This window comes from Melopsittacus undulatus, chromosome 7 (assembly GCF_012275295.1).
Source record: "Melopsittacus undulatus isolate bMelUnd1 chromosome 7, bMelUnd1.mat.Z, whole genome shotgun sequence".
Lineage (NCBI taxonomy): Eukaryota > Metazoa > Chordata > Aves > Psittaciformes > Psittaculidae > Melopsittacus > Melopsittacus undulatus.
Genome location: NC_047533.1, coordinates 19308132 through 19331720, shown reverse-complemented (window position 1 = coordinate 19331720; position 23589 = coordinate 19308132). Strand labels below are relative to the sequence as shown.

Genomic DNA, 23589 nt, shown 5'->3' with positions numbered 1-23589 from the left:
GTACCACAGACCTGTGTTTCTCTCTGGCACACTGGCTTCTCTGCACATGGCTGGCAGGTATCATGGTGCCATTTACCTTCACAATTTTAGTCCCTTGCCCCACTGTTCGGAGTGATAGTAAGGAGTCATGGAGAGAAGAAAGGGCAAATACCATGAATCAGAGCTTTCTCCAGGAATTCTGCTTTGCATGTCAGCTCAGAAGGGCCAGAAGATTTCTTGTCCTGTGTGGTGCCATTTTCTCCTCATCTGTATCTGAAGGTTTCTCTCAAATTGCAACCCTGTGGTATCATAACCTGCAGTTTTACCTTCACTTGTGTCTTATTGTTCAATGCTGCAAATGTGATCTTGTTCACCTGACCTGCATACGTGACATCATTTAGCTCTACTGGACTTCTGACTCAAACCTGTGCTACCTTCAGAAACATGTTACTTCCATGTACAACTTAATTGTATAATAATACTCCTCTGTCTAAGAAGCCACTACACTGACTCACTCAAGGCTTATTTACAAAGTACATTGCAGACAGATGTTTCGGCGCTCAGGGCTGACTGGAAGCTATGTAGCCATGCTGGAGAAGTGTTAAGCCACAGCTGCAAGTTTATGAGTTGGGCTCTGCACCTTGCTAACTACAGTCACAGCTCAGAGTACAAGCAGAGGGAGCTCCCATCTGTTGGTGAGTGACCACATAGCTATAGATATACGTGTAAGGAAGTGAATAATAACAAGAAAAGCCACACAGAAAAATTTGCTGGAATGAAGATGCCCGATATGCGTTACTTTGTTAAAGAGTATAAAGTTAAAAACCAGCAACTTTAACTTTTGAAATCCAGTAGTAAGTAAAGGTGTATCATAATATAAATAATGGTTTATTAACCATAATATACATAATGGTTATTAATCATTGCCAAATTGAAAGTCCTGTTCAAAATTAACATGATAATAAAGAGTATCAGTAGAAAGTGAAACATCACAAAGAACAATCAAATAGGTTATCAAAATAATTGATTTTTGGATGACAGCTTGATCTGCATGAGTGGGGAATAAAAGTGGTTTTTGACAGTAGCACCTGTAGGTCCAAACAGTCTGAAGTTTCTCCTCTGTTTTACTTAGTCAAGTTATGAGCAACAAGCCTCAGATATGGAGAAAAAAACAGTGTCAGAGGATACCAGGGCAGAGTATGCTCTGAGCCCCCAGAGTCTTCCTGGCTACTGCCACACTCAGTCCTCAGAGCACCACTGGTGGTTCATCTTCCCCCATCCTTCCCCTCATGCTTCCCAGCATTTGGTGCTGTCATTACTGATTAAGGCATGTTTAATACTCAAGTAGTCTGTTATTCCTTCATGGCTGATAGCCACCTTACCTAAAGGTAATACTTCATAACAGAGGAAAAGCATATATGTACCACCCGGACGATGAGATTTACTTATACCTCACCAGAAATGTTTCAAGGTGAGTTATTGTACTCTGAAATCAAACAGGAGCATACATTTAGATACAGACTTGTCTCACTCTGCCTTAGTGAAAAGAACAGAGGGATAGGATAACAGAAACCTAATGTGTGCACAATCTTACTTGTGCTTGTCACTGCCATAAGATTTAATTAGTCCTAAACTTTTCAGGTCCCTTTTCACCTGGAAAAGAAAGTTCAGTCTGCCTTCCTTCCATGTCCTGACTCTGCCTTGTAGCTTCAAGGCTGATTATTTTAGATCTTAAAGTCCTTTTCTCTTAATTTTCTTTCCTAGGGTCTCCTTTCCCTTACAAGCTCACCTGTAATGCACATCAGGAAATGGTGGTAAGCCCTCAAGTCTCGATATTTGAATTACGAGCCAGACATCATCAAGTATCTGCCTACACATAACGACACATCTGCAGGAAGGAAGGGGTAAAAACATCTTAAGCTGAAATCACAACCTGCCCAGCTGTAGCTTGCAGTGTGGTATAAGTAAAAAAGCAAAAGGTATATATAACATGCCAAAAAAAGTCTCTGTCTTACCAGTTAATTGTACATGGCAACTAAAGGAGCCCATACATGGTAAAAATTAATTTAATGTAGGAATTATCTTATGTGATGAAGGAGCTATAATATAGTGTACTGGTTTTATGTTTTCATGTATACTTGAAGCATATGCATCTGGAATGGCTCCACACTTGCAGTGTAAAATATTTAATTTTATGTTTACAAGTCAACAGAAGTCAAATTAAGTGTCCTGCATCAACAGCATACTTTGCTAATGAAATTGAATATTTACCACTAGCCCATAGAATATGAGCTCTGACAGGTCCTGATGCAGGCCTTTCTCCAAGCTTCCAGTGAAGTCCATAGTTCCATTCAGTCTTGGATTAGACCTAAAGAATTGCAGGTAGCAAAATGGTGCATGCAGAGAGAGGGCAGGAGATCTGCAGCCTGCACACTGGACTGCATTGTGAGAGTAGCTGAAGACTTTCCAGGCACAATGCTGACATGCCCTGAAGGTGTTATAAAGTGATACCATGTTTAAGTAAGGCCACTAAATGGGTTTTATCTATTTTGACAGTCTCAGTTCTCCACATCTGAAGGGAGAGAAACAAAGTATCATAGGCATGGAACAGGTCTCTAGACACCACCCAATCTATTTTCCAACCTTATTACTTCCAGTTTTTAGCACAGGCTTGGAAATTTATAGCTTTTTTTTTTCTTTACTGTATTTGAAGATTTACATCCCATCTCAATTTGGTCATTTTTCATAGGTATATTTTGGGTTCCTGTCCTCTTAAAAGTAAAATAAAACAACAAATAACATATCCTAAGCATTGCCCAGTCCCTCCTGGGGCCAAGCAGTCTCCAGAGCAAGCTATTGCACAGGGAGGACTACGTGATGTGCAGACTCCATCTGCCCCTGAAGTGTGTGTGCAGCATTGGGCCAGCAGTGTGCTGAGCAGCAGCTCCATTCCACAAAGACACTTTCCACATTTATTGTTCTTGATTAGAAAAACATTCCAAATTTTAGAATTGACATTTAAGACTGAATAAAGTTCCAGTTTGGTTTTATCAGGACAAACTTTAAAATAGATTGTCTATTAGCCTTTGTTACTCTATTTCTTTTATGAGTGTGAGTGGGAAGAAGGCCATAAATCAGACTCATACTTCTGGTGAGTGCAGAAAATCCTTTAACCTTTTTATTTCATGGAAATAAGAATAAATGTAGATTTATTCTTCCTGTCTACATTTTCTGAAACATCACACAAGAAGGCATTTCTAGAAGCAAAATGATCAGAAGAAGAAAACAAAGACAACAAAAAAGTGCCCCCCAAAACACAGTGGTGCCTAAGGCACTAATTAAAAGCCACTGGCTCCTAGTCATATAAGACAGAAGAAGAGACAAGAAAAAACCCTGTTTTGTTTTGTTTTTTGCAGGTTGAAGGTGGAGGATAAAGGATCACCATGGCACTGAGACTTGAGACAATTCTCTTAACACCGATAGCGTGCAAGCATTTCCACTGGAAAATAAGCTGTCGTTAGTGACTAACTCCCAGCAGAAAACGTGGCTACTTGCCAAAACGTAAATATCCTTCATGTATAAAGGAAATAATTTTCAGCAACCCCAGAGCTGGTCTAGCAGGATGGGAGATTCTGAGCAGTGCACCATCCACATATTCTTATTTAAATGGGTTAAAAGGCACTCTCAACAGCACGCTATGGATGACACCAGTGAGAATTTAAGCATGCAGCATAATAGTAAGGTAATTAATAAGAGCAGTTGCTAACAGTTGCACAACAGAGGAGTGTTTTAAAATTCCTGTGCTCTTTTACAATAATGTGGAGAGACGCTGTGAAGGGGGTGGGGGACAGGGGGGAGTCCTGGCATGGAAGGTACATTCCTTCAGTTCCTCTCAAAAGTTTGAAAAACCTCTGGATAGGAAAATACTATTGAGCAGCCAATTTTTTCCACATTTGGCTTAGCCCAATGCCCAAAATACACAGAACACTACTTCACTTTGAAAGGATTGCAATACTCCTATCTGAGTCATCTGAAAGCAAATAAAATGAGACCTAAACAAATAAACCTAATTGCGCATGGAAACAAATCCAGCTCTCCAGCTTGGCCATGGCTTTGTTTTTGTTAGTTTAAAGCCTACATATGCAGTTTTAGTGGCATCAGGAGTTATACAAATATTGACAACAAATTGCCAAATGTTGTTTTTTTCCCCTCAGTGCACAGTGTGAAGAAGCTGGGGGAATGCTTCTAGGAACCTTCCCTAGTGCACTGAACCAAATCACAGCTTGATGGGATCCGCTCCAGCCTCTTCTCTGAAGGGTAGATGCTAATGAGATTGAGCTTGTTGATTGTTATCGTCAAAGACTCTTATTTTTCACTCATGAACTCTACTAAACACAAATCCAGGCTTTCGAAACGTAGCTCAAATGTTTGCACCACAGCCAGGGCATTGTCACATGCTCTGTCCTCCACCCTGTGATTTGTTGCTCGTTTGTGTCATCCTTAACCTGCTTCTGGTGGTTCGGCCAGGAGAGAAACAAATAACGATGACAAGTGAGAAAAGCAAGCTGCTCTCTGACATCCTTCCTTTAAAATGCTATTGCCACTTGCTGGTTCTGGAGAAGGGGCAGTCGCCTTGAGACAGAAATCGTTCATGAAATCCTGCTGTCATCTGTTAAAGGTAGATTGCACTCAAGTTGGTCTGTATCCTTTAACAGTTCACAAGGAAAAATGAGAATATGTCAAATCTTGATCTGTCACAAGCCAAAGTTAGCAAAAATGTATTTACATTTTACTTTTAAATGAAGCCCAGACTTTGCTTTCACACAGAGCCAATGAAATAACACATTTTCTTCTTCACCTCATGTTCACAAAACACCTACAACTTTTATTATTCTAGCTGGGTGAATAACAAGGTTTCTAATTTGCAAAAACTTAAACTTTTAATCCCAGAGTTTGTTTGGTTTTGTTTGGGTTTTTTTTAACAAAAAGAGAAGAATTTTAGAATTGAGCAAAGACCCAGAGAGTATTCTATTCAAGCAAAGAAACCACAGAAATCAGACTCTTGCACCCTCCTCAAAAGCTAAGACACTCAAAAGTTAGGACAGTTATTTACAGTACTGGAGAGATTAATTCATACTCCTATTTTTTTTTAATTCATTCTGAGAACTTAGAACGTGGTCTTGTACATCTCAGAGATCGCCGAACAACCAGGCTATTGGGCATTCTGCAATGAACTTCTCTCCCCTTTTATCAGAAATTGCATGCTACACATAAGAAACTCTCTTCAGAGTTTCATCACAAGTACTGAATTTGCATGAAAAGTTTTAAGTTTTACTTTTAACATGTCCATTAAAAAAGTTCTTGACTAATTGTACATCTCTAGGCTTTCACTATTGTAACATCCACTCTTCAGTTACTATAGCATTATATGCTCACTGTATTAAGGAAGACCTCAGTATATTCAGTAAGACATATGCAGAAGCACCTACTTAGGCTTTCTATGTTGCCTTTCTTATCAGAAATCTAGCCAAAAATGGTGATCACTAAATTGGTGGGAGGAAGGCGTAGTGGAAAGGCATGAGAATTGAGGGTTTGTGAGAAAGGGCAGGAAAAAAGATCCCCTCTATTTGACTAACTCTGGTCCTTCATAAAAAACCCAACACAATGCTTGGGACTGTTCATGCTGTGAGCAAACACTGAAATATGACAAGGCATCAAGGCATGTTGCGTTACATGATATCCAGGCAGCTGCTGTGAAGGCAGTTTCAATCCACCAACTGGTGCAATGAAACAAATCTGAAATGTAAAAGCTAGATTTCCACCAAAATATTTCATTCATATTACATGCATGTAAGTCAGGGAACTCAGACTACTAATCCCCACAGCTACCCCAAGTCAGCCCTGGAGGATAAAGCAACAATGCAGCTGCACAGACAGGGTCTCAGAAGGTATTCCAGGTTTCAGTTTGCTGACTGGAGTGTGCAAAGTTTCTCTAACAATGTTTTGTTAGTGCATTTTCTTTGAAATTAGTTGAAGGGGGAAAATACCTGTTGCTGTTCTGTAAAATGCAAGTATGAAATGACTGCACACCAATATATGAAGACAGCCAGATATAGGTGAATTTGTACAAACACCTACTAGTGGAAAGTTCCACCCTGTGCAACAGACCTCAGCAACATGCTTTAGGTCAGAGGAGGAGATGATCTTCCATCCTTGACTGGAAATCAGGCACAAATGAGCATATGCCATAACATATGCCACTCTTGAAACCTGTCCTGCACTAAACACAGTCTCATCCCCCTCTGAAGCCTCACCAGCCAGTCTGTTAGTAGAAGGGGTGAGTTGCTATTAAGTCCTTGCAAGAGGTACAGATCTCTAGTGCACAGCACCAGAGCTTTGCTCACTCCACCTCAGCTGACATACCCTGCAGGTCCCACACCATGGGGTATGGAGAATGAGGCATCACCAAAAGTCTCTACCAAGGCAGGAGAATGGCACACTTCCTAGTGAAATAAGAGAGGAAGCAGGTGGGCAGGTTTTGTCTGATTGAGCAAAACTCTCCATGGTGAGATTCACCCAAGCCACTTTCAAATGTTGACAGATTAAAGCAACAGGGGAATGAGAAGTGGGAATGAAAGTGGCTTCTGAAGCTGTCTGTATAACAGGGTGATACATGTCTGGATAACAGATTACTGGATGTAAAGGGCACCTCACCAGCCTACTCTCTCCCCACCTCTTCTCTCTCTCTTTTTCTGTCACAGAGTTCCTTGGGCTAGGTGCCTTCTTGAGCACTGCGGAAGTCAATTAAAGCCAAATATAAACTATTAATATCACACACAGGAAGGAGACTTCCCTCCCATTGCCAACAGCTGCTATCATCAACATGAACTGTACAGTCCTGCCTCCTGACCCTCCCTCCCGCCAACCTCCCGCACCCAACAGCTCCCAGAACGTGGAGATGTCAGTCTCACACCACAGCATACAAACTGCTCTTGAGCATGACAAGGCAAACTGTCATGTTCCATCCGTGCTGCCATCGTGGGTGGTCATGTTGGTGTCTGCTCACATTTACATGGTACTGGACCCTGTGGAGTGTACAAACTGTTCCATATGGCACATGGAAAGAAACATCCCGTGCAGGGAGAGCTATGCTAGCAGTATGTTACTGCATTTAGCAGTCATGTTACCATATAAAGCCCCTGGTCTGCATTCGACTTGGCAGTTCTGAATCATTATCAGGATAAATGAGAATAATCACACTTCTCAGTTCATGAAAGCACAGGAAGATTGGCTACTAGCAAGTCTGTGTGCTGTGTCTCAGGGTTTCACCCTTCTGCTCGGTATCTGCCACATGTTTAACTGTTTCTTATGATCTTCATAGCTTTTATTCCTTCCTCTTAACTTTCTAGGCCACCTACTTGTTTAATATCTGATCTTCTGCTCATTATTTGACTGCTATTTCTGCGACACTGTCTAGTTATTTACCTTGCAGAAGTGACATAAGCTCTTCCCCCCAACCACCCCCGGTCTGTCTGGTTTCCCCCCTCTAGTCTGACTGAAGTGACAAACTCTCTCCCCTAGCCAAACATTTGTTTTTACAAGGTATTTTTATACCATCACCTCTTCCCTGCATCTCCCCCGCCTACCCACCACAAACACATGCTGTGGTGGGAGGACATTCTGGTTTCACATCATTTGCAATGTAAGGTGACAAATTTCCCCTCCTTCAAGTCTGTCATTTCCATCTCCTCTACCCCCCCCCCAAGATATGATTTGTAAAATTAAAATGGCAAAGGGTTAGTTTCTCTTAGCCTTTTTTACCCTGTGCATGGAGATGTCCTCCTTTGTTTAGAAGAAATCAGTAGAAAAGGAAGCAAAAAAGCCCTTGATTTAAGTTACGTGAAGCCTATTTATGCCATAAAAAGATTCAAACGTACACAGTAAGAATGCTGTCTAGGTTGATAGATTCCTTTTATTCATACTAAGGAAGACAGGAATGATGAAGATTTCTGAAAAAGTAAGTGAATTTAACCACCCCATGCATTTCATTAGGCTATTACATTCTGTTTTTTCCCCTGTATTAAAATGCACATGCAATCACATTCACACAGTAAAAACAATCTCAAGTGCTCTGAGCATCAGACTTGGAAACATGAAAAACATGACTGTAGCCTTCATCATACCCAATTAGGGGTACATGTACTCAGCAGTGATTCTGGTGTGGTGCAGAAACGCCTAAGCCAGCTTTAAATTAGGCAGAAACAATCTAGTTAAAACAGCACAGAGCCCAAACTGGGCTCAGCCACTCTAAATATTTACCCTACTCCGAGCTAAAGGTTGCAGGGCATGCATACTACCATGCCTGGAGAACTTCCAGTACCTACATTCACCACTGCAAAGCTGTCTGATGTGCTAAACATCCTGGTCATTCTAGCAGCATACACATGCAGAATGGCCCAAATTAAGACAGTTTATAAAAGGGCTGAGTTTACATGGCAGGATGGCTGAATGCTTTTTATACAGAGACTGCATCTATTCAGCACACACCATTAGACTTCTTGAAGTGGGATAAAGTCTTACTCTCTGACCAAACTGAACATTGTTTCAGGATGTCAGCTGCCTTTTAATTCCTGTTTCATGTAGAACTTTCAGTACAATACAAGACAATAAAAAAAAAGTATGCACCAATAATACAACTTTGTTAATTTAAACTTTGATTTCTGTCTCATATAGGAAGGGTAAAGACAGATAAATCTGAAAAACAAACCAGGGTGGGTCAATGCACTGCCAGCAGCAGGGAACAAACGGGGAAAGTGCTAAACAGTGAAATTTATTTATACTGTGCAGCAACAGGCTCAGAGAACAAATTATTAGCAGAAGGAGCCACTCGCAGCACATGGAAGACTTTCCTCAAATCAAACTGATACGGCTGTCACTGTGGGTAGCCAAGGAGCAGAGAGAACAAAAGAGAGAGGAAAAAACCCTCTCCAGAGACTGAAAACATTTTGTAGTTAAGGGACTCAAAGCAGAAGGTGGGTAGTGCCTTTTGTTTCACTTTGGTTCAAGCAAGGTCATTTGGGGGAAATGGCTGCAAAAAACCACCAGGAGTAAGCTGAGCAAAGGGAATGATGTGATTTTCTCAGTAAAAAAAGTACACCAGTTGGAAGGACATGGTCTGTCCATTCCAAGACTTCTCAGAGATAGCTCCCTTTTGCATGTTGTGGAAAAGTGAGTAGAGGACCACCACCAGACCATCAACCACAATTACCTGGGGATACATTCGGGAGGAAGAGCCACCCCCAGTCATCCTGGAGCTATTGGTCTCCAGGGCTTTGCTGGAATTGTTCAGGGCAGTTCTGCCGGCTCCTCGCTCATCACCTAACCCCTGGCACATACCCAGAACCAGGTAATATTTATTTGGCAGGACATTCTTTACTAGAAAAACAATATGAAATCCCTATACTAACACCCTTCTGTTGGCTAAAGATACATCACCTGTATGCCACTGAAGACTAACAAGCGACCTCTGGATCTCAAAATCAGCATCCAAACAGAAATCTGTTGGTCAATGAGGGAAATATGCATACACATGGAGAGACCCTTCTGGGACACTTGACATTCCCCTGTACTAGATATGAGCTGAACATTCACTCAGCAGGTAGACATGACACAGCCTAGCCTGAACCTATTTTCACCAGTGATAATCTAGCCAGTATTTGACTTTTTCCATTTCCCTCTCCTCAGAAGAAGCTGCAGAAAGGAGAGATGCATCTTCGTGACTTTTCTTTTGTCTTCATTCCAGGTCTTGGGACTTTTTTTTCCTCATAAAAATAGGGCAACTGTATCTTTATGCTAAAGTGACTGCAGCTCACAGGTACCCACCTGAGCTAGCCATGCAGTGGCCTGCTCAGGTCCTGTTACCAACATAGCTGCATCAACATGAGCTTAGCACCAGCTGCAGAAACCATCTATGCAGCTAAGGAAATACTTGGCCAAGTAGCCATAGCAGTACCAAAGTCAGTGCAGGCTATATCAATGGCAGTATCCAAAACAGGCAGTAAAACCCTGGCTCAAATATGTCTGCAAACACTGGCATTAGCCCACCTTTGTTGATGTCTTCAAAATGTTCAGATGCTGCATCAGCACAAAAGCATTCCTGCAGCAGTAAACACACTTGGCTGGACCACTGCCTTTTCTTGAGCTCTGATTTGCTTCAAGTAAATACAGTCATTTATTGCATGTTTCACCTTCTTGTGGAACATCTGCTGTCTGTGATGAGCCAAACAGCAGACAGGCTCTCAATCCTCCTGAGATACCTCTGGCTAACAACACATACAGCTTTCCTCAGAGGCCAGCATGTCACTGACAGCTGGCTTAGTATAAACCACCGCATGCTGTAGGTGTTTCCAGCTGCCCCACGCTGCATTTGTGTCACAACCCATGTTTCTGAGGAGCCTGAGCAGTCTAAGCCATGCTTTGTACCTACCCCAGGAGCAGCACATGTCTTATAAAGAAGTTCTTTCCATCCACAAAGCAGAAAACTAAGAGAAAAATCACTGGCTCTTGAGGGAAGGTCAGGAGTATGAAAATTATGGGGTTGAGAGCTAGTAACACTGCTCAGCTTATTAGGATAATATCTTTTCAGGAACAGGGAAGGATATGAAGAAAACAAATAGGAAGACCATGAGGACAAGGGTGAACTCGGAGGATATTGGATGGTTGACACGCAGAGTGAACAAAATGCAAATGCTGATTGAAAATGCACTGAGAAATTTAAATTTCATTCAAAATATAGTAAGCTGATGAAAACATTCAAAAGCAAAGGTAGATGTGGCAGGAGCCAAAGGAATTTTTGCTGTAGGACTGTCAGTAGACTGAATGGAAAGTCATGAGAGCAGCATTGCAGAGGCTGTAGGAATTTGGCTGTGAGAAGCCCAGGCTGAGTCAGACTGCTTACCTTGGAGGAGGTGGTGTTACAGATGAGGTCCAAGGGCATTAACAAGGCTGCGAAAGAGGGAGAAACTGGGGCACTCTTTGAATGACACAAGGAAAAGGTAGCACAAATTGCTCCTCCAAAGTATGAAATAGGTTAGTTAAGGTAGTGCCTATATTCTGTATGCTGCACTTTAGGAGAAGGTGAGCCAGAATCTAACCAGTTTAGATATCTGTGGAGTCTGGTTACTTTTGCTGTCTGCAAAGGACTTGCTCTCAGTTTACACCAGCTTAAACCTTGTTCCCCTCTGTACTCAAGTAATATTGAAAACCATCTTGGTTTTAACCACATAATGGCTTCAAGCAAAAGCACAAAGTCATGCTAATCCAGGCAGGAATTCCTCCATGCTTCTTCCCACCCAGTGAAGTTTTGGATATCACAAACAGATAATGACAGATGGTGGCACACAAACCCTTTTGCTAAACTAGTTAAAGTCCAGAAGCTGAGGCTCTCCCTATATGTCTCAGAAGGTAGGATCACATTTCTGCCTTTTGAAAGTTTCAGGAGGAAGAGTGGGGTTTGTTGGGTTGTTTTGTTGTTGCTTTGTTTTAATAGTCTTTAGCCCAGCTGTTTTATTTTATATTAACAAGTATTTGCCTCACCTATCCAATTTAATATAGATACAGTTTTCTTCACCCTTACACCCAGCTATCTCGGGAAGCTTGCCCCATGCTAATATAATCAGGATAGATACATAATTACCTTTTCTTCAAGGCTGAACAGTGGAAGCTGCTTCCACAAGGGCAAGATAGACCCAACTAGCCAAACAATGATATTTAATCTATAGCACAAGCAGAAGGTCCCTGCTGTCACCAGGCTCTGCAGCTGCAGAGGCTCCTACCTTGCATAAGGCCATCTTCACTGGTGTTGTTTGCCCCAGTGTAAGGCAGCAAATGGTCCTAGTACCTGCACCGTATTGCCTACAAAAACACAACCAGCTCCAGGGCTCACACTACCAAGCCGAGTTCCAAGGAATGAGGACAAAGCAGAGCACAGTCAGGGAGTAAGTAGAAGATCATGCAGAGGTGTGATTGTGTCTAAAGGGAAACTACATTCCTATGTGTTAAAGAAAAAGCTTTTACTCTTTATAACAGGCAGTATGCAGGGACTTACTTTGAGAGTCAGCTTCTCTTTAAATAAGTATGTCACATGAAGTGTGAACAGGAAGCCAGAAATGTGGGCAGAAAGCAACTGTGGCCAGCAACTACGGTCACTCATGTGGTCTGTACAACTCTGGTGCATTGATAAATATATAAAAGTGACAACAGCTTTTGGAGGAGAGAACTGGAAAAGATGACCCAAAGGCATGTAAGGTGATCTTGTTATTGGTACCCTCTACAGGCACATGGAAAGACTACCAGAGACTAAAACTTGGATCATTTGCATCCCTGTGAGTGTAGTAAACACCTAACCGTTGGCTAGTTTGGGGGAGGAAACACTCATTCCCACATCTTCGCACAGCAAAATGTTCAAAAGATTTGTTTCCATTCCTGTGTAAAGAAAGGAACATAATTTTAAATCTCAGAATTTCAAGGAATAGAACAATTGTTTACGACACATGTTTGTATAGAAAATAGTCCAATTGCGTCAAAGTACGTGATTTACCCTTACAGTACAAAGGTAAAGCGCCTTCAAACCAGACTATTCAGCTAAGAGCCAACGAGGGCTACAGTTTAACCTTGCATTCAGAAAAATCTTGACCGCAACTATAAGGAGGCTCACTTTCCCCATCTACTGGTCAATGGAAAGACTGGACGACCCTACAACTAAAGCATTATCACCGAAGCCCTGATTCAGTCGAATTCTCGAGTTTTCATTTCGAACTTTAAACAGATGTGTAAGTGCCATTGACAGTAGCATTTCAGTAAGCACATAAGTGCTTTGCCGAACTGGGGCCTGAGGCTGGTTGTTTAGCATGGCAGGAACAGGGTTATGAGTTCTTTACGACCAAAGAGAAAAACACATTATTTTCAAAGACAATACTAGGACAGCCTCTTCAGCAACACTGTCTTGTTAACCATGAAAAATTAAATAAATATGCCTTCTTTTGTTCTGAAGTGGGCTAAGGTCATTAATACTAAAAAACAGCAGCCTGCAGAACCCTTGCCACAAAGCAGCCATACGTACTGCAGCTCAGTAAGGTCATCATAAGGTTACCCTGGCTTCTTAGGGATTTTTTTAATAAATATTTGTTTACTAAATAGAAAGTTAGATTCCCTATAGGCCTGTTGACATCGTATTTTCCACCACTTCATGCAGTGCATCCATCCTTCCAAAGCACGTCCATTCCTTAAGGGAGCAGGCTGAGTCTAGAGTGAAGATGTGAAGTTTGGGTTGACTTGAAGAGACATTTCACCCTACCCCAGGTAGGATGACTTGTTGCATTTCTCACTTTGAACACATGCCTCACTGTCATCCAAGTTCTCTGAGGGTAGCACCTGCGCTCATACTGTAACATCCATCTGCTCCACGACCTCCCATGCTGGGTGCAGGTCTGATCAGATGTACCTAGAGACAAGCTGCAGCCAACAGAAAGGCCACAAAAATTCTGGCAGCAAGCTGCCCACCAAGTAATCCACTATACCTGCAAGCTGATCCAGCATGTGATCTGACACCCAGCCATGGTCTCTCTATGTGACCCCCAACAAGCCCATGACAGTTTGTGTAGGCACATACTCAGTATGCAAGTACCTGCATTTCCCACAGGACACACAAGTTTCCTGCTCAAAAAACTGCTGGGTCTTGAAAGGTCTAAGCAGAGACTGGACAGGTCTACCAAGGCCCACACATGAAAGTTCAGAGAGGTGCTGCTGTCACACCACAACAGATTGATGAATCATCACTCTCAACAAGGAGAGCCCAACATTTCTTCAGGAAGTACAGGTGGCGAAGCACAAGTGTGACCATCTACCTTAAGGAGCTACAACTCTAGTTACCCAGCAAACTCTGAGAATAATCCAGCCACTGCAGGGAAAAGACTGCAGAGGAGAAACAACAGCATCACCACTGAGGTCCTTTCATCTCAGGTGACAAATATGAGAAGCAACTGTAACTACGTTTATATAGCAGGCAAGTGAAAAAATCATTGTCAGTAGGTCTAGACCTCCTGGTATACCAAGTGATGTGTGTAAAGCATATAAAGTACATCACTACTCTGAAGATCATCACCGAAGGTTTGCTTAGCCTTCTCCCAGAAGTGTATTTTGGACCGAGTTATTTGTCACTAGAGTCAAAGACTCTATAATGGACAAACAATGGACAGTAGTGTCTTCAAGCAAATGCTTGTACAGCCTCATAACTGCAGAGTAAACTGAGATCCAGCACTTTTAGCTGACATCCCTAGAGAGGTCACAAAACCAGCCAAGAGATTTCTCAGATGAAGCTAGTACCTCAGGTACCCAGCAACTGGCATAGAAGAAACACTGTCAGTGTCCCAAAGTGTCTGCAAGGAAAGACCCCAAGGGCAACCTCCCCAGGTCCTCCCAGCATCACAAGCCTGCTGGGAGACTCCCTGCAGGCACACCAGCACCTGGCATACTCCACTAGGCAGCAGGGAAGCAAACAGCTGACAACTAAGGTGTCACCCAGGACAACACAGAGATGTCAAAGCCAAGCTGTGCCCAGAACAGCTTGCAGTGTAAGCTGGATTCCTCAAGGGCAGATGTGTTGAGAATTCTCTAGCTAAGCACAGGCTTCCCCAGTAATTCATCAGCTGCATGGGACCAGTAGCACAATTTAGGAGTATTTCAGTTCTCCAGCATATAAAACACTGAGTGATGGAGGGGGGACAGCATTTACACCAAGACTACAGGTGCCAGCTGTGCTGGGCTTGTGAATTTGTGCACAACAGCTCACGTGTGAAGAGACACCTGAAGAAACACCCCTCACAACAGCTCAGGGTTTCTCCCTCCTGTGGGGGTGCATGGTGCTTAGCCGCCCAAGCAGCCACCCCCAGAGCAAATGCTTCTAACCCGTTGTGCTGGGGGGACCCACTGAGACCAGCTGGTTGGGTAGAAGCTGCAGGAAACAGAGCCGTAACAGGTAGTTGTGAAAGAGGCGACCCTGCTGAAGACAGACGCTGAAAGGATGCCAGCCCTGTTTTACTAACTGGGTAGGATCATCCACAAAAGCGGCTTCCACAGACAGGAGTCAGACTTCATTAATCCTTTAGTCCCTCACAGCAGACACCTTCAACAGGCCAAGTTCTGGCTTGTTAGGCTGGGAAAATTCACTCTTCCCTATACAAGGCCAAATTTAGGCATCTGACTTACATCACAGGCCCAAAACTTATGTCAATCCGAGCTGATAAATAATCCAGAAACTGGCAAAAGCAAATGTTTGGCAAGAGCTCTGAATATAAACCAGACTTTAAATAAAAGCTATGACCATGACTGCAGATAAACCATTAGTCTTTGCTTTACTGTTGCTATCAACGTACATGAGACAATCCTCCATATCCTCAGCCTCTGCTCCATTATCAGTGTTCAAAAACAATCTCCAATTGTTGGCATTTGACAGATTGAGGACCATTTTTCTTTCTTTGTAAAACAAGGTGAGTCAAACATCCCTGTTCCCAGTTGTGAATAATTCTATAATTAACTATGTTAGTTATTTACAACACCTTTGAGGAGGAATATCTAGCACTATTCCTCTCCAAAAGAATTTATTTTCTTGGTTACATGACAGAACTGAATGCAATTTTTCTTCCCCTTAACCTTTTTCCTGCGAACAGTCTGCATCCTTCAGCTGCAATCACTCAGGCTACTGGTTGAGATCTTCAGTTTTAAATATAATGCATAAGAAGAATACAAAGACAGGACTCCCCAGAGACCAAACCATGTATTCTATATCAAAAGGCAATTTGCTTTCACTGGAAAATAAGAAGCACAGAAAATACTAAACCAGAAGTTTCATTCTACATTTAGACACTTAGGAGTGGGTGATTATCCAGTTATTAGTCTCTGTTTTGGGGAGTCTTCTGGGATAGAGGAGTAACTATATCTTTAGTCAAAGATATTCTAAAATTCAAAACAACAGACATAGGCAAAGCAACCAGCATATCACTTCTTGCTACTCCCACATGCAATAAGAATACTGTTAAACATGCCACTCACTCACCAGGAAACAAACATCAGGAGCTGGAAATCCCTGCTGTGCCACCACTCAGTTTTGATGCTGTCACTTTCTACCTCCTTGCAGAGTCCGGCAATGCCTTTTCAAGCACCACCTGCGTCAGGGCACACTGTAATGTCCCACGGGATCAGCCAGCTCACTCTGACAAAAGAAGTAGGGTCAGGTGCTGGAAATGGCCCAAGGGCCAAGTCCCAGCTGGCAAATCTAAAATGACTTCCAGCCTGAGGGAAATGGGAGGGGAGTGTTTGGAAAGAGCTTGCGTAGAGCACTTCCAAACAGTAGTAGCCCTCCTTTAGAGGAAGAGGAATACTGCCTAGGCTGAAGATCAGTAGATGGTTTGGACTGTTCAAAGTGTTTTGGGGGGATGGTTCTCTTCTTGTCCTGGACTGGGGTAGGGAGCCCCCATTCTTTTGCTGGTGAGTAAAAGGAGTTTGCACAAATATGACTGTAGCTCTTGCTTTGCTGGGTGAAGAGAGGTGTGATTATCAATCATGCCCCACTGCATGCCTACCTTCCAGCTGCCAAAAACCTCTTGCCAGTGAGGCTTCAAAAGGGAGCATGGCTGGCCAGTTTGCCCAGAAATAGCTCCTCACCTCTCCTGGCATCTTTTCAAAAGCCTGTTCTATCCATACTCTCACCAGGCAGTAACTGCTGGTTACCACTCCCTCATCTATGGTGGGAAAAGCAAATATAACTCTTTAGCTTTTCTTTGCACTATGGACATATAATGAGTGTTCCTTGGACAGGTCCCTACTCAGGTAAAGACTGAGACTTCACCATGACCCCCTACTTCCCTAAAACTACTGTAGGCTGAATGGAGCCTCCTGGCCAGATATATAGATCCAGTCAGTGGCATGTAGATCTCTGCATTTGTCCCCTCAAGACTGCACAGAAGCTTATCTGGCATTCATTGATTATGCCATCTTACACACAGCAAAGGGACAAATGTGAACTCTTTAATCACTGCAAGCATGTTTTTTCTCCAGGGCAGAGCTGTTAAGTCTGGGGACAATCAACACCATAGTCCCTGGTACAGTCTGACAAGCTTTGCACCAAAATGAACAATAATTTTGCAGTGCTCCCAGAGGTGATGATGTCCTGTGCTGACTTATCCTAGCTTGAGGCACTAGCTACAAGACAGCACATAATCCTAAAACAAAAATCCTCAGTAACTTGATCGGATTCTGGAATTAGCCCCACTTTCAGAAGCGAAATGGAGCAGATGACCTACAACAGTAATTTCCAGTCCAGAGTCCATGATTTTGTGATACCACTGCTTTTGAGATAGCATACTTGTGAAGGAACAATGGAAAGACTGCTTCTGCCTCACATCTGGGATTGGGGATTCAATTAGAGTTAACATTTTCCTGGCAAAGATTCTTTGTGACCCTTGTGATCAACAACACACAAACACAGTGGAAACACACTGATGAGATCTCTAACATTCAGAGCAGACTTGAGGCATTAAGCTTTCACTTTCTTTAGGGCAAGGGTATTCCTGCCCAAGGAATGTCTTGGGTCCTCTCCTACATGTAAATCCTCTTCAAAAACTCCCTGTCACTTCCTACAACAGCAAATATATGGAGCAACATTATACTAAATATAGTAATTCCCCAGATGCCCAGCTTCTGCAAATTTAAGTGGATGTGGCCCTTCCTTCCTTACTTTAAGAGTACCACTGTGATGTATTCCAAGACGATACAAGAAGGTAAATCCATTAGAATTATAAGGAAGACTTGTAACATAACAGCTGGCATTCAACTCAGAAATACTCATATGAAGCTGACTATAAAGGATACACACGTAGTATACAGAGATAGTTTTAAGGACTCTCCCCTGCCATGTTTCTGAGAGAGAAGTTTAACAATAACAGAAGTCAACATATTAACTAACACAACAGAACAGAGGGTACAATTTCCATTCCCGCCCAGGTAACATCAGTAAAGCAGACATAAATACTACCATACCGCTTGTATGCAGGAGATGTAACATTTCATAAGCTGTTTCATACACAAAGAAGGCTATTCACCCACAACACAGTCTTGAAAATGTCAGGAGACATTTTCAGATAGTTGGGATCTGAAAATCCTGCTCAGGATCTGTTTCAGGACAGACAGACCATGAGTGATACAGGTCCCCATATCTGAAGGAGGAGTTCAGTATTTCCCTTGATTTAGCTCAAAACCTGCAGAGGAGACAAAATTGCTGAATCCTGAGAGAATTAAGTGGTAAGAAGCCCCATACCTGTAGTAAATACTTGCTCCAAGAGCCAGGTTCCTAAGCAAGATAATCCTAAATGCTTCTTCAGAATCAAAACTGTATTTGTGACTAAGCGTTTCTGCACTACCAGCACAACACCTAGTAGGTTGGACACTTCTAGTACGGAAGCTGTCTGCCTGCAAATGTAGATAGGAAAAATAATCTAGAAGATAAGAAATCTTTCATAGATATACGGCTAGAGCTAGAACCTTGTCTTGAAGATTCATGATAGTCTCAACAGAAAGGAGCATGCAAACTTATTTTATCTTGGAAGACAGAAAATACCAGGAACAAATTATGTTCTTCTCTTCAGAGACTTAGAGATGATCCAAACTTCAGCCATCATGGGAAAACTTCCAGAAAAGAGCAGAACAACGTGACTGGCTGTACATATGGCATGAAATTGAATTAAGTGAGACATCTTTCCAATTTCTAGGATCCAACACAGCACACAGATCCTATTCCAGGTAGTTCCCAAAGGATGGAAGTTCTCGACTGAATCACAAAGGGCCATCACTACATTTACACTAAAACCACTGGCACAATTTAAACATTATATATTTACCTTTATCTGTATGTCTTCTACAATTCCAAAGCAAAACTTATCTTCTTCAAAGCAGTCATTATCTGGAAATCATGCCGGCTTTGTCAGCAGCACCCAGTGACCTGTGGAAAACAGAACCAGGCATAAATTCCTTCACACCCTCCTGAATACTTTTGCTAACGAATGCAGATGTGACAGTTCATTTCATCACATTTTGTCAATAAGGCTTGCTAACTGTGTTCCTGTTCTAAGTTTCATGAGTGAAGGTTTTTCTGACTAAATAAAACCAGGCTTGTGCTCTCAGACACAAGCCTGGTTACAGCAATTTTCTATTAGCTGGGCTTGGTTCTCATAAGTCAATAATCAATGACACTGAAACAGGATGAATATAAACTTCTGGGCTTTTGAAAGTAACTAACAGCAGCAAATATCTATCCTTACTGCCTGGGCTGGAATGTCCTGGTTTTGGCTGGGATAGAGTTAATTTTCTTCCTAGTAGTTGATACAGTGCTGTGTTTTGGCTTTAGTCTGAGAATAATGTTGACAGAGAGGCAGGTTGCTCTCATGATGTTTGGGTACTTCTAACAGACCCAGTCTTTCATTCTATATGCATTCCAATGCATCAATAAAGACTATGAGGATGTCTGAGTGCTTCTGGGACTTCTGTTGGAAAACATCCGCCTAGCTCTGTTCTTTCTAGAGGAGTACACAAGAATCATGGCAAATTCTGCAGTAATGCAAAGTGGGGACACAAGTGAAAATTCCCAAAGTAGAACATGTCAGAATATCAATCTTGCTACCTAATCGGACACACCAGCTGTGTGTCAACACCACAGAAGTTCAGGGGATATACTCCATCTGTACTTCAGCAAAGCATTTGAAGGACGTCATGTGGGACACAATTAGTAGCTGTAGGAATTGTAAGCCAAGTTTGGAAGTAGCTAAAGCGGAAATGACAAAAGGGAAGTCATTGGCCTAGAGGGATTTTACTGGTGGTATTCCTCAAAGAGCTGTCCTGGGACAAATGTAACAACTGTCTGGCACAAAACACCAACAGTATACTAATGAAATGTTCTGATTAAACTTGGAAGGCAATGTCAGTGCAAAAGAATAGTTGAAATGGTAGCTATGGGACAAAATTTATCTGCAAAGTGCAATAAGGAATAGTAACAAGAGGCTTTGCCATGAAATAAAAGCTGAAAACAGCTAGGAAGAATTCTGGAAGATATTAGTAGGATTGACAGACTTCATGTATGGGAATGCCTTCCTTAGATCCTCACAGCTCATTACAGGCTCCTTCACCTAATGGTGCTGCTGGCATTGTTGCTGTGATCCAGAGAAAGAGAGAGGTAGCAGGGAGCAGGCAGCAGAGGCCACCAAATCACACACACCATATTAAAAGCACATAGAAAATGGAGAAGTAATACCCCACAAGTTTTTCAAGTGGGACACGGGATTTTGGACTAAACTATGGGAAATTCTTTGTTATATGTGAAATCCAGCATGCCTCTGTTACCCACTCACAGGATAACTATAAGAAGGACAAGGGAATGGAGCTTATTTCAGAGGAAGCTACAAGCAGACAGTGAAGATTCTGTTACTAGGATTACCTGCTTTCCAGGCTTCAGAGGACTCTTAAAGGTGCTGTTCAGCCAGTAATGGCACAAGAGTTCTTGTATGAACCTTCCTTTTATCTGTAGATGGGAGGACATAAGGCTAGAGCTGGCCTGCCACAACCACTGGCAACCCAAAAGTCACAGGTAATAGACCAGGGAGCAAATGTTTCTGGTTAACATCCACAGTGGTTTCCTCTTCATCCAGGGTGGAAAAATAAATACATTCCTAAAATGTGCCTGAGCCATCCAGTTCTGGGAGTGAATGGGTGGCTGAAGAGGACTCCTCCTACAGGAATTTCTGCTGAGGCAATGGGAATACCTTCCTCCTCTACCCTGATTGGTATTGCTGATATTCACTGTATAAAATTACAGGAAGAAGTTGATAGCAAAGGAGGCACCTTTCCCTGTCACCTGAAAGACACTTTTCAGCATAAGGTCCCTTCCAACTCAAGTTATTCTCATTTCTGACCTCCCAAGGTAGGCTAGAGTGAAGGGGAAATAGATCATTTCTCCTTAGATGAAATTATCTGCTTAGATGAATTTCTCTGCTCATGATAACCTCATCTCGGTTATGAACTTCCTTTGGAAATGTTCACCTCTGATCTGCTGGGGAAGAAACAGAGAAGAGGGAAAGAGGTATCCCAAATTGCTCTGTGAGCAGGAGAGGCTGTATTCCACACACAGAATATATACATAATATATATATATACAGAATATATACAGCAGAGGCTGTATTCAATCTACAGAAGGCTGTATTCCAACGGATTTATGTTCTGTGTCCCTCATGCTCCTGCCCACTGAAGTGGCCAGTATGCCCTGTCTCCTCTTGATACCTACCACCCTGATCTCCAAGGTATTCCTCCAGGGCTACAGGAGCAATACTCTCTTCCCTGGAGTATCTTCATATCTTCCTCACCTCTTAACTGCAAACCAGCTTCCCCTGCTCAGTACTTGCAGCAATCTTAGAAGACTTTTAGCTATTTTTCAGGCATCCAAAGGTCAGAAGGAGGGACCCATTGTTACAGAAGACAAGGGAAGTAGCAAGTCAAAACACTGAAAATAGCTGAATGTCAAAAAATTGCTGAGGCACCTGGGCCAGTAGCAGCTGATCAATTTGCTGTGGTTTTGTGCAAGTGTAATAATGCTCATAGTGGGGTGCATTTCAACTTGCATGTAGAAGCTTATACTCTGACTTGGAGATCTTCTGAAAAACATTAGTATTGTGAAAAGCAGGCGAGTTTTCTGTTTGACTCCCCAAAAAGCAAAATTCCCATATTCACAGCATATATTTCTGTAAAGTGCTTGGAAATTTCAGAAATTGTTTCCTTTTAGGAAAGATTCTTCAAAACATTTTAGATTCTTGGAACCAAAATAAGATTCTCACACAAATCCAGGCCTATTTTTCCAAAACATGAAGAAAACTCCTCAGACAAGAACCAAACGTTTTCTAGAGCATAAACACCCCCCTCCAATATTTACCTTCATCATGCCTTGCAAGGAAGGGGAGTACTCTGATTACCATTTTACATATGGAACTGAAGCTCAAAGGGTACATTACTTGCTTGCTATCAGACAGAAGCATGGTGGAACAGGGAAGTGACTACAGTCCTGTTCCCGAGACAGTGTCTTAAACACTGCACCATTTTTCTTGCAAGGCCCACAGAGTCTGTGATATTCAAAAATACACCTCTGATCACAGGCTAATATGTGAAAATGAGAGCTTCAATATGCTTTGACCTGTACTTTGGTTTTGCTCTCTCCCATTATACACTGTCCTCATAGAAACAGTGTCTATCTGCAGCACTTTCTCAGAAGCTAGAAAATAATTTCCTTCCACTATCAAACATACTATTTGGGCTGCCTGGCACCACAGAAAAAGCCAATACAGTGTTTCATTTACTGCTGTGTCTGCATGTTAAGCTGAAGGTCAGTAGGACTGTACACAGTACTGAGAAAATGAGTAGTTAATGATTGCTAGACTGCAAGAGGGGAAAATACATGACTTATATTGGTTTAGAAGACTGCAAATCAAGAGAACTGCTTCTTTTTCTTCACTGTACTTTGTGGAAAGCCATATGTACTATAACAATTATGACGTTTGTTGGAGTCTTTTCAATGTGCCTTGAATAGGACAGGAAAAAATGTCCTCTCATCAGTGTGAACAATCTTAATAAAACATACACAATATTTAGCAAGAAAAAATCCCATTTTTCTTGCTATGTATAATCTGGCAGCTTGCAATATCTTTTGCCATATTTACTCCTTCTGAAGTGTTTGTGCTTGAGGGTTTCATTGCATCAACAGTCTATAATGCTCTGAAACTAAGCTGTGTTTAGACCAAAACACCAGGCTTGTTCTTCATGGCACAAGTTTTAGTAATTTCATAACTTATCAGCATACAACAGCAGGCCTAAACTTAGTACAATGACGCCCTGTTGGGGCATCAAAGCACTGGCTAAAACTTTCCTCCAGAGGCTGAAGTTATATTTGCTGTTCTTACTGCAACGAACATAAATAAGAAAAAGTGCATTTGTATTACATAATAGTTACAAAAACTGTTTTAAAAAAATCCTAAAAAGGCATTTTTATCAAATGTTTTGTCCCAACCTTTCTATCAGAACAATCAGAATAGGTGGACCCAATGAGTTCCTCTGCAGAAGGCAGATTAGTCTCTCCCAACTAGTAATAATTACATAGAATTATGCATCATTATAAACATATTTAACAACTTTGTGTGATGGCACACAAATTGAAAAGTGATAGCTGTTGCAGGCTACAGAAGTAGCAAAACCTCTTACTTCCAGAGCAAGATAAGGAGAGTCCTGGGGGCACAATTTGCTATACTTAACTTCACCTGTTACTGGGTAGCGAGGAGAAGGAGAGGCTTATTTCCAGTGTCCATGAGCAAAACAAAGCATTGTCACAAAGCCCAGAAAGCCAGCTGCAGAATTAGGACTTCCCATCTGAGTCTTGTGCAAGTCTCCAGGCAGCTGGCAAATGCCAGAGCAATCACAGAAAATTTCAGTGTAAATAGTTCTGGAGAATTACTGCAGTATGTTCCTTGA

The 23589-nt window shown here is 42.1% G+C and overlaps 1 long non-coding RNA gene across 1 annotated transcript; it reads right to left on the bottom strand.

Annotated features, from left to right (window-relative positions):
* Positions 1–2609: 2609 nt before the first annotated feature.
* On the bottom strand, positions 2610–20820 carry LOC115945463 (uncharacterized). Its single transcript, XR_004079797.2, has 3 exons — positions 20519–20820; positions 18930–19030; positions 2610–4685 (listed from the first exon to the last, which is right to left on the bottom strand). It is a non-coding gene; the product is annotated as an uncharacterized lncRNA (long non-coding RNA).
* Positions 20821–23589: the final 2769 nt, after the last annotated feature.